General features: G+C 42.7%; 1 protein-coding gene across 3 annotated transcripts in view; it reads left to right on the top strand.

The window, feature by feature from the left end:
* The window catches only part of rara (retinoic acid receptor alpha), a 282413-nt gene that overhangs the window by 170542 nt on the left and 95362 nt on the right, over window positions 1–16509 (top strand). The window lies entirely within an intron of this gene.

Below are 16509 nucleotides of genomic sequence, written 5' to 3'. Positions count from 1 at the left end.
AAGGCAGAGGGAGGATGGGGGAAGGCTGGCACAGCTCTGGCATGAGAAAGTAGGTCAAGAGCTTATCAGGCTGCAGTCGTGGCGGTGGAAAATAACGGCTTGGAATGTGAGCAAGTGGAGGGGGAACTGAAGTATGACAAGCAATTTTGTGTGTGTGTGTGTGTGTGTGTGTGTGTAATGTTTCTGAGTCCCCCTGAGATTTAAAATAAAGCACTAAAGCCTGTCAATTACAAGACCTAATGTTTTGGATTTAAGGTGTGTAAAGTGCTTGGTTTACAATATTTAATGGAGAAGTGAGACTTTGAAATTGCGTCAAGAGTAAAATCTAGGCATTCACAGGAGCTCAGCTTCCTATCCCATGACTCCTTATGGAGGCAAAGATACCCATGGTATGGATGAGGGCACCAATACATACCATGAAACCCTGAAAGTGGGCAGTACTGTCCTGCTTTTCTGGTCTTCTGTACATCAAGAGGTTGAAGTCTACCTGAATTATAGTTATTTTGCAAGGTGGGATAAAGTTTTAAGAATGATATACTTAGGTGTAAGAACACTGGATCTGTGCAAACATTAAATCAGTGTCAGAGCTTGGTTACTTTAGAAAGAAAATCATTAATTTCCAATCAGTGTAGCATGTAAAAATATAACCTGTTGTTATTAGGTACGGTAGGCTCTTGGTATCTATTGGGTTTAGTTTTATGACCCCTTGCGGATACCAACATTCATTAATTCTCAAGTCCCATGATATGTAGCGATGCAGTAAAATGGCATCCCTTTTATAAAATGGCAAACAATTCAAATGGTGACGGAGAGAGCCTGAGGATCAGTGAAGTGGCAGGCGGCTACTGCAGAGTATGCTTATGCATCAGCGTAGTGCTCAGCAAAATCAAGATTTGCTTTTTGGACTTTTTTCTCTAAATACTTATGAACAATAGTTGGTTAAACCCTTGGGTGTAAAACCCATGGATTTGGAGGGCCAATTGGGCTGCAGTTCCTTTATGCCACTCTCTTAAAAACACTTAAAGTGGATTCGAATGGAAATATGAAAAATCCCTGTCAAAGTACTTCTGAACATCTTAAAATGCCCTTAAAGATAGTTTGAAAAGTAACTAGAAAATTATGTGTTAAATCAGAACAGTAAATTTGCTCCCATTCTTTTAATTGTCTTTCATATTTGCCTGTTACACCTTTGTTGCTGAAAAGGGATGGCATGTGACTGTGTAATTGTGTTACTTGTAACACATTGCTTCCGAGCTCAGGGCTGCAGCTGTCCTTCTGGTGGAAGACATAGGCCTAGCTTGCAAAGTGGAGTCATAGAATCATAGAGTTGGAAGAGACCTCATGGGCCATCCAGTCCACCCCCCTGCCAAGAAGCAGGAAATCGCATTCAAAGTACCCCCAACAGATGGCCATCCAGCCTCTTGCTTAAAAGCCTCCAAAGAAGGAGCCTCCATCACAGTCCGGGGCAGAGAGTTCCACTTCTGAACAGCTCTCACAGTGAGAAAGTTCTTCCTAATGTTCAGGTGGAATCTCTTTTCCTGTAGTTTAAAGCCATTATTCTGCGTCCTAGTCTCCAGGGCAGCGGAAAACAAGCTTACTCCCTCCTCCTTATGACTTCCCCTCACATATTTATACATGGCTATCGTGTCTCTTCTCAACCTTCTCTTCTGCAGGCTAAACATGCCTAGCTCTTTCAGCTGCTCCTCATAGGGCTTGTTCTCCAGACCCTTTATCATTTTAGTTGCCCTCATCTAGACACTTTCCAGCTTGTCAACATCTCCTTTCAATTGTGGTGCCAGAAATGGACACAGTATTCCAGGTGTGGTCTGACCAAGGTGGAATAGAGGGGTAGCATGACTTCCCTGGACCTAGACACTATATTCCTATTTATGCAGGCCAAAATCCCATTGGCCTTTTTAGCTGCCACATCACATTGTTGGCTCATGTTTAACTTGTTGTCCACGAAGACTTCAAGAACCTTTTCACACGTACTGCTGTCGAGCCAGGCGTCCCCCATTCTGTATCTTTGCATTTCATTTTTTCTGCCTAAGTGGAGTATTCTTGTTTCCATGTACACATACCTTGTACATATGTAGATTTTTCTCTGACTGCAATATTTTTGTGTTTTTGGGAAGTTCTGCCATGAAGCAGATCCGAGTGGTCATTGCAGACAAGCTGTGAATTATTTAAATTCACTCTTTCTGCATATTAACTGAGGGAGTGAGACATTGCTGGGATTTTACTTGGCTGAGTATTGGTTACCGTGACCAGGGTGAGGGGGAGTACCATTTACTGTTTTGCTGCAGGCATCAACATATTTTAGTTTGGGTCTGCCATTGCATGAAACATGGGACAATGTTTTATGGGTTCTTTGGTGATCAGTGCACTGACCCCAATGGGGAAGAGGCCATGTATGTGCCAGAGTGGTAGCAGCTGGGGGGGAAGAGCCTGGCATGGTGAAGACGAACTGTTGTTGTGCTGTATGTTTTCACAGCAGCCTTCGGCAACTAGCATGGATACAAACACTGCAGTGGTGAGAAGCTATAACTCCATGGTAGAGCACATTCTTTGCATGCCCAAAGGCCTAGATTCAATCCCTGGCATCTCGTATTAAAAGGATTAGATAGCACAGCAGGGAAATGCTTCTGCATGAGACTATGGAGAGCTGCCACTAGTCAGGGAATGGTAGGTGGTAATCACTCAGCTGAACATAAATATATGTGTTTTATTAATTTACATGCACAATGCTTGCATTTGTCTGCCATTCAACAGGGCACCCCTTCCTTTTTGCTTGCCCAGATAGCATACTTAACAGAAGAATCCGCTCCACTGGCCATTGTAGCTTTGTGGCAAGTGGCTTTCAATTTTTCTCATTGAAAGCTGGATTATCTTGATACTATTGGAGAAGATGGAAAGATAGCCAAAGAAGGATTATCTCACCTTATGTGTTCATCATTAGGTAATATCTGGGATAGTGCCTCTTGAATATGATAGTGTTTGTATGTGCTATAACAGTAGGATTGCCAATTCCCAAGTGACAGAGTCATGCCTGGGATAAGGTAATGCATTCCAAGGAATAATAATAATAATAATAATAATAATAATAATAATAATAATAACAACAACAACTTTATTCTTATATCTCGCCCCATCTCCCCGGAGGGCGGCTCACATGGGGACCAAGCCCAAAATACAGCATAAAATACAACAATAAAATGCATTTTAAACATATAAACATATAAAACAAAGCATATAAAATACAATAAAAACATACTCAACCAACCAATAGCCAAGGCACAGTGGGCCTTGGCTATATTCAAGACTGGAAGTAACACTGAGTTCTGCATTCAGCTAAAATATTTTACTCATTGAAAGCTGGATTATCCAGATATGATTGGAGAAAATGGAAGGATAGCCAATTAAAATCTAGAGATTCCTGATAGCTTCCATTACTTCAATGCTACCAAGCAGTAGCTCCACATACCACGGCTGGCATCCTACCCATCAGTCCCTAATAGAATAGTCCCATACAATCAATGGTCGATATGTTGCTGAATATTAATTCATTAAATTTATTCTAATGAGGACTAACAATAGGATTTACCTTAAATATTGAGCAAACACAGATACTCCATCGGTGTCACAAGCACAAGCAGGACCTAAAAGTGCATGATGTGAACAGGTGACCACAGCCACGTATTACACATCAAGGCACGTGTTCTCAAATGTTTGTGGTTAGAGCACTCACGGTCTGAAGTGGGAACAAAGCTTCTGCCCCTGGACTTACCTCTGGAGTGATGTCCCCATGCTAGTCCTGCAATGAATGGATATTTGCAAACTTTTTACTGTGAGTAGCTGCTTGGGCATAAGAGCACTGCATGATCAGAATTGCATTGGTGCCATGATGGCGTGAAGGTATGATCACTTATTTTTTCATTCCATCCACTGTGAAAATTCCTTTGCAGGAGGATGAGCTTTGTACAAGGCCTCCAGAGCTTGAAAATTACTGATTCCAGAACCCTCCCAGTCAATATAATCAGTGGTCATGGTGGTTGGAGTATTGTAGAAGCTGTAGTCCAAAAAAGGAACTTTTCCTAGCTCTGGCAGGGACAAAATGTTAGGAATGAGGCAAGAAGTGGCAGGGACAAAATGTTAGGAATGAGGTAAGAAGTACAGTCTGTCCTATTTTATTAAAAGGCATGTGAGTATACTGAAATGAAAGGTCTTGATCAGGGAATGATCAAATTGCAAATAGGGTCCGCAACTCAATATATCCCAAATTCCCAGCCTCCAAAATGGATTTAATCCTAGTGAAGGCTTCATAGTGCCTGGAAGGAATTGCATCAATGGAAAAGAGAATAAAGGGCACCTTTTTTCTTCTACCCCTGCCTTCTGTGCTTCATAATGCTAGAGGATTCAGAACTCTAAACCAATGTATTTTATAATTATGTGATAGGGAGCAAAGAAACCACGTCTGTCCATTTCATTGGTGGTTACTTCTGCTAGAAATGAAAATACCATCTGGCTACTGCCTCTATGAACCTGCACTCTATGAACCTCCTTTCAGAAGGCCAGTTGTTGAACAAAAAGAGTCTCTTCAGATGCAGTCCTTGAATTGTGGTGTAGTTTCCCAAGAGAAAGGTTTCTGGTCCTCTCTGTGCTCACTTTTTAAGTGGACTCTTAAAAATGGCATTTTATCACTTTTTAAAAAAGTGACAACTGATTTGGGTAATGTCAGTTTGATAAAAAGTGGAGGTACATCTTAAAAGAAATAAAATAAGAGGCAAGTAGAAGAGAAATTAGGAGCATTGCTTTTTTACAATTTCATTATCCCTTGCACCCATCAGCCTTCCAGATATTTTGAAATGGAACGCTATCTTAACTACTTGGGAGGTGAACTGGCTGCACAGGGAACTGCGCAGGATTAGAGACTATATAGTTGAATCAAACAAGAGTTTATTAACTGACAAGAATTTTATACTTTCTCTCCTGAGTCTCACTAAAAGAGAGGTAAAGTCTTTGAGAGATAGGCACAGTTCTGGCCAAGCTGAGGCTCTTGACTCTTTATTTCTTCTCATTGTCTCTTTCTTGTATGGTGTTCAACTGTCTCTAAGATGGTCTCAATATTTAACTCTGATTGGACTTGAATATAGATCCGACTGAACTTGAATAGAGCTCTGACGGGATGTGAATACAGCTCTGACTGGGATATGCTATTTTGTAGACCTTCCTGCATGCCTCTCGCTTCACCTTTGAGTCACGAAAAGGCTGACTCTTCCAAGAACCAGAAGTGCTTTGCCAGAGGCTCCGCCACTGAGGGGATTCTTAAGTGGAAAGGGCGACGGAGACTTCAAATGCAAAGAGGTTGTCTAGACTGACCCCCAGAAACTGTACATAAAATATTAATCCTTCTAACTAGAAAGGGCTTAACTAGGGGTGAACAGTGAGGGTCTTCATGGGGCACAACACCTGGCCATTGACTGTGCTGCTTGGACTAATGAGGTTTGTTGTCCAAAACATCTGGAAAATGCAGGGTAGAGAAAAGCTGATGAACCCAAGAGATTTGCAATAACCATTAGGTTTTCTACTTATTCTGAATCCTTTCTACAAGTTGATAGGTCCCACTTCTTGGCTGTGGGTCACTTAGCTTTTCCTGTTTGGTGTTGGGATAGAGGGAATCCGAGTTACTGAAATCCTTTGTTCCATCACTCTAAGTCCATCCAGCTTCAGAATGGATTTGAGGCTGAAAATTAAATAATTTCTCTCCTCACTGTTGTCAGTGGAAATATAATTCAGTAGTTGACAATGTTGTCAACCATTAATGGTACTCAGTGGTTTGTGAGTTTCCCAAAGGAGTCTTGTCAGCTGCCACAGGGAAATAGGGTACTGTTTTAGGAGACATTTTTGGTCTGATTCAGCAGGGGCTCTTCTTAGGTTTTTATATCTGTCGCCTAAGAATGGGCATCATGCTCTGTTGCCAAATGAAAAGTCTGGCTTTGTGTATATGGGAAAGAGAGAAAATTCCAACTCACCAAGCTTAGAGTGTTTCCCATTTCTGCTTAGGAGTTGGTACCATGTCTGGATTACATGCCATTCTCCTCCCCATACCGCCCCCCTCCATGCTTTCCTCCTCTGTTCCCTGCCACGACTAGTTTCTTGCCACAGCAGAAGGGGTCCAGCCAAGCGTGGCCGATAAAATATTCATCTCTCTCGCTCTCTTACAAGGCTTAGAGAGTGCTTCGAACTGAGTGTCCATTATTCAGGACCTCCCATGCATTGCGTGATTGTTGCTGGGCAAAGAGAAATGAAAAGGGGGTTGGGGAGGATGTTTGCCTCTTAATTAAGGATGGAATTGGGTGAGGGAGATGTGGGGAGCATTTGTGGTACTAACTATGTGAGGTGTCAGTAAAAGGGAAGCATTTGGTAGGTGCTAGTTTTGTCCAGCTGAGATACTTAGGTGGAACATCACAGAACATGTGCTTTCACAACGACACCTGGAACTTCATGGACACGTGCTTGTTTAAAGTGATGGTGGTGGAGTACAGATTGCCAACGAGATGCGAAAGTGTAGCCAGACATAGCCTTGGCTGTACACTTGTGTGTGTTGTGTTTCGTGAAGGAAGCATCTTCTTGTTTCCACCGTGAAGGTCAAAAGATGCTTTTAAAACCAGGGCAGAAAGAAACCGTTAAGAGGGACTTGAGAATTCCACAAAATACTGCATAATACATCATTCATGTGTAGAGTGCAACTGTAGAATTGTCTGTCTGTCTGTCTACCGATCGATTAATCCATCCATCCAGTCTTGGCCATTTTTTGTCTCTTAACTTCTTTCATCCCCCTGCCCTCAATCAAAAGCAAAATTTAGAGGAAAAAGGGCAAGCAAGGGTGTGTTTTTTTTGGCTTGTTTATCTCTTTCCTGCCACCCCAGTAACACAAATACTTATATACACAAACATTCCTCTGTTTTTTGGACCCAGCAGCAGTACAATCCATTAACACTTCCTAGTTGGCACCTCAGATATTTTGCTGTCAACAGCCTCCCCTTCCTTTATTTCACACCTATTGACAGCAGACTCCTCTCTCCAAGCTGCAGTGGTGCCAGTCACTGTGTCTGTGCTCCATCTGTAGGAATGGATGCAGGAATAATGAAGGAGTGACTTATTGCAAGGATATATGTGTGTGTGTGTGTGTGTGTGTGTACCTTCAAATTGCCTGTCACTGATTGAGACCCCATGAATTTCATAGGGTTTTCTTAGGTAAGGTGGTTTTGCCAGTTCTTTCCTCTGAATATACCGTATATCCTACAGCACCAGGTATTCATTGGCAAGCTCCCATCCAAATACTAATCAAGTTTGACCCTGCTTGGTGTCAAAGATAAGATGGGATAGAGTGACTTTTGGTTTATCTGACTATTATTTGACTATTCCCGCTACATTCCCTACCCTACTATAAGTTCTCAATTTCTGATCTTCTATATGTATTCTTAAACCTGTTGTGTTTATCACCAACACAAACTCTCCTGCTCTCTATTCACCCCCACCCATAATGAGTATTAGTCTTGTGTATTTGTATAGAATTTCTATCCATTTCTGTTTGCTTCTTTGGTAAGGTCCCGTTTTCATTTTTGAGCGCCTCTCCTGAAAATGGGCACCTTTCCGAATGAGCCTTTTCGTTCTGTATCCGAAAATGCTAATATTTTTGTCCCATTGGCGGCAATGGGCAGGCTTCCCAGGCTTCCCTTCCTGGCACATGTTTTTAGGAGGCTTTTTATCAGGGTTTGCTTCATTTTCATCTGGGGAGTCGAAGGGCTCCCTGGCTGGGGCTGAAGACACCCTTGAGACAGTGATAGAGGAGAAAAGAGGGATTGTACTCAGGGTGAAAAACTAGTCAGCTCCGCCAGCATTTCTTGTTGCCGTTTCTCCCTTCAGTCAGAAAGCCTACCTTGCACCACTGTTGAGGTCTCTTCATTGGAGTTGGGGCAGACCCACAGTAGGATTCTTGGAGCTGGGCTGGGACATGCCGCATTCGCTGGTGCTTTGCCGGGGCTTGCCTTCCATCGTGGTTACCAGTGGCTTTGCTCCACAGTTGTGCAGGTCCAGGAAGGCACTGGCAGGCGTAGGTGCTTTGAACCTGCACGCCACACATGCATTCTCTTTCCAAGGAGAAAGTGTGTGTGGCATGCAGGCCCAAAGCACCCATGCCTGCCAGGGCCTGCAGCCAAGTCCTTCTTACTCAGCACTCATCTGCAGGCCCTGGCAGGCGCGGGCGTTTTGGACCTGCATGCCACACACACACTCTTTCCAAGGAGTGTGTGTGTGTGGTATGCAGGCCCAAAACGCCCATGCCTGCCAGAGCCTGCAGCCAAGTGCCGAAAATCAGGTGACCAAACAGTTACCATTCCCACTTCCCTTAGTTTCATTGTAATTTTTTTTACCGGAGGGAGGTTTACCGTATTGTGCGATCCAAATGAAACAAATAGTACAAAAACATGGATTAAACAGTAAAAACTGGTACCGTGGACATGACTAGTGAGTATTACCCTTTCAAATCGACCTATTCCTCTTATCCCTCACCATTCCTTTTCAAGCTTTCCAGTTTTTCAGGAGGACAGCCAGTTATTTTGGTTGTACACATAAAGAATGAACCCTGGATCCACTGGGGATACATCCCTGGACTTTGTGTGGATAAACAATATTGCAATTAAGAACATCTGTCCCAGGAATACCATATATTCATATTTCTAGAAAATGCCTAGAAAGCACATATTTTTTTCATATCTGGATAAATTAAACCATGGCCACTGATCCCACGAATATCAAGGCCGTACTGTAGTTCAAACTCCACAAGTTCCTGTAAGCAAAATCCTCCCAGGATAAGTATCAGAGTCAGTGTGCTCAGCTAGCTGCTTTATGACACACTTGAAAACCTTCCTTTCTATTTCAAAGGGAAAGGGGGCTATCCTTCACAGAGGAATGCATTATGTTTTAATCATGTGTCGATGTTCAGGAGCTCCTTTTCCATCTCATTTCCCTTCCCCTAGGGCTGGGGAACGTGCAGTCGAAAGGCCTGCATCCAGGCTTCCAGGCAAGGCTTTTCTCACGCAAACATCATGCTTTATTCACAGAATTTCACAAAGGATCCAGAGGAGGAAGAGCAGCCCAGAAGAGGCATTTATCATGGCACTTTCTTTTCTCATTCACTGAATTTTATGGGGTAGTGGTTCACATAACTTGTTCTCCACTGGTAATTTTCCCTTATTTTCTTATTACCACTTCCATCACTTTCTTTTCCATAGAAAAGGCAAAATAGCTGCATAGTGCCTTGAGTGAGGAAGCCCTTTGTCTGGAAATGCTAGAAGTCTACCATTTGTAACCCTCCTTTGTTCTCCCACTGCTTGTTTTGTTTTTTGTTGTTATCACTGATAATCTGTTATGGAGGGAAGGACAAGTAATCGCACATTGTCTTTAGATGGGTAGCACTGGGAGCCATCTGTTTGGAAGCATCTTTGTTATCCAGGCCACCCTTCTAGGAATCATTTCCTTTTATTGCTTTGCTTGGTGTGCATGAAGGGATGCCGTGGCATAGAAAGAAAAACGTTGCCAAAGATTCTGCCAATGTTGTCCTCCAGCTTTGCCCACAATGTCCCTCTCCTTCCTTAGCTCACCATGTTTTGGGGAGGCAGTCCTTCAAATGAAGATAGTTCTCTTACCTCTAGGGTCCTAGGATTTATGTGTTCTGTCGTTCTATAAATACTATATATTTTTAAAATTCTAACAACCACAGACATTATTAAGAGAAGTCAAACATTTTTCATATCTTTTTAAAAGGCAGCTTCAATGCAATCTTGAAAACCAGCCGGCCAAGTCATAATAAAACACTTAAGCAAATTTGTTCTTAGAACTCATCATTTAAAAGGGCTTCCAGACCGGCTCCAACTAACCTCTTTAGGCAGACCTTTCCGGCATGACCGAATTGGCCATCTGGAGATGGCCATTTTGAAACAGAGCAATTGGTGTCGAGAATTGTGTCTGTTTTTAATCCAAATGATCCAGTGGAAGCAGGTTTTCCTGGTTCTTTGAACATATATGACCTTCAAGGTGAGCACCAGCAAACAATGATAGTTGGTTTTGCCAAATGGAAATATAGTACAGTAGAATCTCTCTTATCCAACCCTCACTTATCCAACATTCTGTATTATCCAACACAATCTGCCTTCCGCCCAGATCCACAGTTATTTCTCAATGCGCAGCAGGCCAACACACTCAGCAACAACACAAGAGCAGCCACGCTCCCAAACAAGTAGCATACTTGTTGTAAAACATGATGTTTTGGTGCTTAATTTGTGAAATCATAACGTAATTTGATGTTTAATAGGCTTTTCCTTAATCCCTCCTTATTATTCAACATTTTCACTTATCCAACGTTCTGCCAGCTTGTTTATGTTGAATAAGCGAGACTACTGTATGCGTTGTTGAAGGCTTTCATGGCCACAATAACTGGGTTGCTGTGAGTTTTCCGAGCTGTATTTCCATGTTCCAGAAGCATTCTCTTCTGACGTTTCACCCACATCTATGTCAAGCATCCTCAGAGGTTGTGAGATCTGTTGGAAACTAGGCAAGTGGGGTTTATATATCTGTGGAAGATCCATAGTGGGAGAAAGAACTCTTCTCTGCTTGAGTCAAGTGTGAATGTTGCAGCCAGACTTTGAAGCTGCAAGGCCATTCAGTGCTAATCAAGGTGGCCAACTGCAACATTCACACTTGCCTTAAGCAGACAAGAGTTCTTTCTCCTACCCTGGACATTCCAGGTATATAAACCTAACTTGTCTAGTTTCCAACAGACCTCATAACCTCTGAGGATGTTTGCCATAGATGTGGGTGAAACGTCAGGAGATAATGCTTCTGGAACATGGCCATACAGCGCGGAAAACTCACAGCAACCCGGAAATATAGTACCCCTATTTGTTCTTGATGGTGTTTGAATGGGAGAGTGGAGTTTGGCAGCATTTCCCATGCTCATATCTATATATTTGGTGTTCATCAGACCATGAGAAAGTTAATGATGGCACGTGTTGTATGGTGGTATGTAGCGTGATGTCACATTGAAGAGTCTGAAAATTTGAAAATCCATTCTGTAGGCTGTCTTTGTGTCTGTGTGTAAAGGTTATCTTGAATCTGACAACTTGGAATTCCTGCCTTTTAAAATGGGACTTGTCATGAAAGACTTTCAAAGAAGCTGATTTGTGTTCAAGTTGGTATTGAACCATACTGATTTTCTCTAAAATGTCCATTAAAAACAAAAGAAAATAAAGGAAAAACGCACCCATCTACACGCTCAGCATCGCCTTTTTTGTTGCGAGCTTTGGTGGTTAAATAATCCCTTGGTTGAGCAACAGCACATTCCATGTTTTTGTTAATTTTTGCCCAAAGCGGGTGAGAAGAAGTGCTCGATTTCTCCCCTGCTCCAATTTCCTTTTCTCTTCTGCTGCCGCCCCCTTCACCTGCTTTTCTCCCTTTTGACGCAGAGTTAAAGATTAATTATAGCTGGTCTTCCCCAGCTGGGTTGCTGAGCGGATGGGAAATACCCATTAATAGAAGGATGGCTTTTTATCATTCTGTCAGCGGCTGGTGGTACAGGACGACCTCGCGATTCTCAGCTTGGAATTTGCCTGCTTTTAAAAAGTGGGCTTTCTGAATTGGATAAATGGGTTTCTCTTTTGGGGGGGGGGGTGGAGTAAGGGGAGGGAAGAGGATCTGATGGAAGCTGCAGGAGGGGGAGTCCCGGGAACAAAGGCCAAAATATTTCATCAGCGACCATTCTCTTTTTTTAAATAAATGCATGGAGGAAAGAAAGAGGAGATGAATTGTACATGACAATAGCTCCTACATTGCTGAAGGGGTACCCCTGTGCATTTGCTGACAAATCTCTCCTTTGAGTTAAATATTTATCGTAAGCAGGATGGAAGACTAAAGTGATGCTAACAGTGAATTTTTCTGGTTGAGGAACGCTTCCTGTGGAATCAGACGTAAAGCATCATCTGCTATTATTTTCCTTCTTAGTGCATGCGCACACACACATACAGAGGATAATTGCAATTGTCTCTTCCTAGGGGTGAAATGTGACAAGGAGGTCTTTGGTTTTGCAAAGTTGGCTCTTTTTGTTGTGATAAATGGGGCCTGGAGGAAAGTGAAGATGCTTTGGGAAAGTACTTTGAATTGTTGGGGGTCAATGCAGCCTCTTTTGGAAAGGGTGGAGTGAGTCTCTGAAGTACAGGCCGCAAACTATCCTAAAGGCACTATAGATCAATTTTCTTGTTAGCATTTTTGCCCTAAATACCATAATATATATGTGTATGTATGTGTATATATGTTTGTATGTATGTAAGAGACCCTGGTGGCACAGCGGGTTAAACCGCTGAGCTGCTGAACTTGCTGGCGGAAGGGTTGGTGGTTCAAATGTGGGGAGCCAGGTGAGCTCCTGCTTTTACCCCCTGCTTCTTGCAACCTAGCAGTTTGAAAACATGCCAATCTGAGTAGATCAGTAGGTACGGCTTTAAATCTTTGTTGATGATGCTTGTTTTGTTTGTATGTATTTTATTCTGTTTTATTGTGATTTTTTGGGGCCTGGCCCCATGTTAGCCGCCCCGAGTCCCTATGGGGAAATGGAGGCGGGTTATAAAAATAAAGTTATTATTATTATTATTATTATTATTATTATTATGGCTCAGGTGGGAATGTAATGGCTCTCCATGCAGTCATGCCAGCCACATGACCTAGGAGGTGTCTACGGACAACGCTGGCTCTTCGGCTTAGAAATGGAGATTAGCACCAATCCCCAGAGTTGGACGTGACTAGACTTAATGTCAGGGGAAAACCTTTACCTATGCATGTATGTATGTTTTTTGGGATGTGGGTGCTGAATCTGGGGATTCCTCTGCAAATTGTCAAGGAGAAGTGGCAAACCTTCCTTGATGGGGAATCCTTAATATAGATGTTCCAGCACCTACCTACTCAATTTCTTAATTACTCAGCTCAATGTACTTGCAGTGTCATTTTTCCTGATTTTAAAATGAGAACTGTGATATTTCCTTGTGACTCATAATATATGTGCATTGTAAACACCTTTTATTTTACGTATAATGTACTGACCTGAAGTGTTGATGTTAGTATGCTGTAAGTTGTGCAAGAATCTGGAAGGAAAGAAAAAATGACTGCCTACATTTATATTCTATGCAGTTCAGACCAGACTGCCTTTGAAATCATGGTACATACACAAATGATAAGCATAAAGTACAGTATATGTGAGTTGTACCTATTTCTTCTGCTTGCGTTTCTTGGCTATTTTTTGCTCCAGATCTGTAACATTGACAGAAACGAGTCTATGCTTCGGAGGGACAGGTTTTCACTGCAAGGCACATCCTCCATTTTATGAATTTGAGAACAGGGGATTCCTCAGTTTACGCAAAACATTGCAAGCAGATCCATGTCTTTTGCTGATGATATTGTTCAAGAGGATATTTCTTTATCTCTGAAGTTGTATAAAATCGTACATTGAATGGGAAAAGTAAATGGGACAGTGGCAGCTCGTGATCCAAAGCAGATTTGAAATTTACTCTGAAATTTTGTGGTAGGGTGCTACTTATAGTTATGGACAGGGCAATGCTCTCCTTTTCTCATCATATAGTACTCAGGAAATGTGGAAAGTAGGAAACTGAAGACATTAGAAAGAATCTGTTCTTCACAAATGGCATCATTGCAGGATTTGAAACCAATTTGAAAATGTCACAGAGGATGCTACAAATGGCTGCTATATTTATAATGACTCTATATTTTCTCCAGTGTTGGTGATATTTTGCCTTCATGTATCCTTTACTGGGGGCCATAGGTGGGAGAGTATTGTGAGCTTCCCTTAGGCTAAAAAGGTAAAGGTTTTCCCCTGACGTTAAGTCCAGTCGTGACCGACTCTGGGGGTTGGTGCTCATCTCCATTTCTAAGCCGAAGAGCCGGCGTTGTCCATAGACACCTCCAAGGTCATGTGGCCGGCATGACTGCATGGAGCGCCCATAGGCTAGGCACTAGAAAAACAGAACAGTTATCTATAAACGACTTTGATCTGGTTCTTCTTATAGCCTGCTATTAAGTTGAAAGAAGGAGGCCATCTCCTGGGAGAATTTAAATGGGAAGGATCTATAAAACCAAAATATTTTGGAGATGCATTGCTGGAAAAGAGATAAATCTTTAATTGTGAATTAATGAAGTTCAGCCACCATTTAAAAGTGTTTAGGGGAATGGTTCTCAACCTGTGGGTCCCCAGGTGTTTTGGCTTACAACTCCCAGAAATCCAAGCCAGTTTACCAGCTGTTAGAATTTCTGGGAGTTGAAGGCCAAAACATCTGGGGACCCACAGATTGAGAACCACTGGTTTAGGGGTTAAGGATCCTGGTCCCACATACATGTGCTTCACACATTCACTCTATGATGAACCACTGAATATTTCAGGCATCATTATTGAATGTTGCACTGGTATTTTCATGGACCACTTAAATATGAAGATTATTCTGCTTGATCTTGCAATAATCTAGCAGAGGACATGTGTGTTTTAACCAGCCTATAGGTTGTAGTGCTTTCCAGGCTTTGTTGACCACGGTGGCAGCACATTGATTTGTTCTCCTGGGCCACCGCAGTCTAGTACAGAACCTTAATTTACTTGGTTGATCTCCAGGTAGTAAACGTCAGCTGTATTTCATTTGGACCTGTTTCCAGTTGCTGTCTTTCCCCCAGTGCATGTACACACCCAGGCAAGGACATCAGATTGAGATCTTTGGCATTGGTGCTTCTGAACTGGCAATACAAGCTTAGCTTGTATGATTGCTAAGCATTGTATGAAAAAACCCCCGCCTCATCTTTCCCTCTGATGCTCCCCCCCTCCAACCGCCTCCAACAAAAGCTTCTCTCCTTTCATGCTTTTATGTTTTTGCTGCAACGACCTTGGTTGACTAAAAGCCCTGAGCGAATTGGAGCAAAGCTTCTCTCCCCCCACCTTCCTGCATTTCACACATCCGGGGTCAGGATTTTGACTTTGCCCTAGTTTTAAATCTTAAATGGAAGTCGTGGAAGACTTTTATCTTTGGTCTGAAGTCACTGTGCGTATGTGTGCCTGCACGTTGTTGCTGGAGAAGTGTTTTGTGTAATCGTGGCTGGAGAAATGTTTCATAGTGTGTTCTGTGTAATGGGAAGAGAAGAGAGGGTGGTGGGGATGGCCCGATCCCCTCCCCCTTCTCTCCAGGTTCCCAAGCTTTATAGGTTGGGGAAAATATGCCTACAAATTCCTCCAGACGCTTTATATGGATTCCACAGTGATTAAATGACAACATGAAAAGGGGGTTCTGAGCAGATGTAGGGCAGCTGAGATCCTGGGAACTGAACTCCTGCAGCTGGGCTTAGCTGAGCATTACAGGGGTTTCTGGTAATCTAACTGATGGAAGATTAGTAACACTGAAGGGATTCCCCTGTTCCCCCAACTCCAACCCCAACCCACTAGCCAAGGAATCGTGCATTTTCCGACATCGCAATTGATTGTGTGCGAAGAAAGCAGGTTAGAATACCTTCCCCTCAAGGGGAAGGATGACATTTTCATTAAATGTTAGGGGCACATACACGCAACCCACTCCTTTAGAAGCCCTGAAACACCTGGAATATCAATCTGTCCCATATTTGTATCCTGGTTATACTCAAATTGTTGTCTAAAATACAACGATGCCTCTGAACAAGCACAGTATGCTTTCTGCAGTGAAGTCTTCAAGTCTTTGCTCCTTTTCATGAGAAGAAAAGGTGAGATTGTGTCCAAACTTAAGTCTCCCATTAGCTCAAACCTTTAAAATATACTCCTACTTATTGTTTATGTGTTTCATAAACGCCCTGCTCAGAGGTCTCAGACCCCATAGCATCACACCAATATCTGTCCAGTTCACTGGTCCAGGTCTTGCGTGACTTCCTCATTTTTATTTAACCAGGCCAGTCTCTTTGCCTCTGAGAATACTTTTTATGTGGGTGGATTCAGACCGTTGGGAATTGCGTTCTAGGTCCTTGGAGATATTACCTGTCATGCTTGTATCTGCATGGAAGATTTGGCAGCTGCAGTTTGTTGCCATGTGGTCAAGCCCACAATTAGAGCCCGCAATTGAGCACATGCACGAGGAGGCTGTGAAGTTATTGTAGCTATTCTGCTGGAACTGACAAAGAACTGAAATATTTTTTGGGGGGTTATATGTCTCCAAATCCTCTAACCATCCAAGGAATTGTAGATCAAAGCAACAACCTTTCCCAGTTTTTCTACACCAGCCTTTCATAGTGAATGAATAGTATGCAGCTGCCAACATTTCCATGCAAGACTCCTCCAGGTGAGAAGCAGTATGGAGTCCAGCAGGTTAACCCCCTCTTGTGGAGGAACTGTTCGTTGTTTTGTGCCTTCAATGTGACTCTGATGTATGGTCACTAGGATGTATAGGG

This window comes from Anolis carolinensis, chromosome 6 (genome assembly GCF_035594765.1).
Source record: "Anolis carolinensis isolate JA03-04 chromosome 6, rAnoCar3.1.pri, whole genome shotgun sequence".
In the NCBI taxonomy this organism is placed as follows: domain Eukaryota; kingdom Metazoa; phylum Chordata; class Lepidosauria; order Squamata; family Dactyloidae; genus Anolis; species Anolis carolinensis.
The sequence above is the reverse complement of the archived record's forward strand: the minus strand, read 5'-3'. Positions and strand labels throughout refer to the sequence as shown.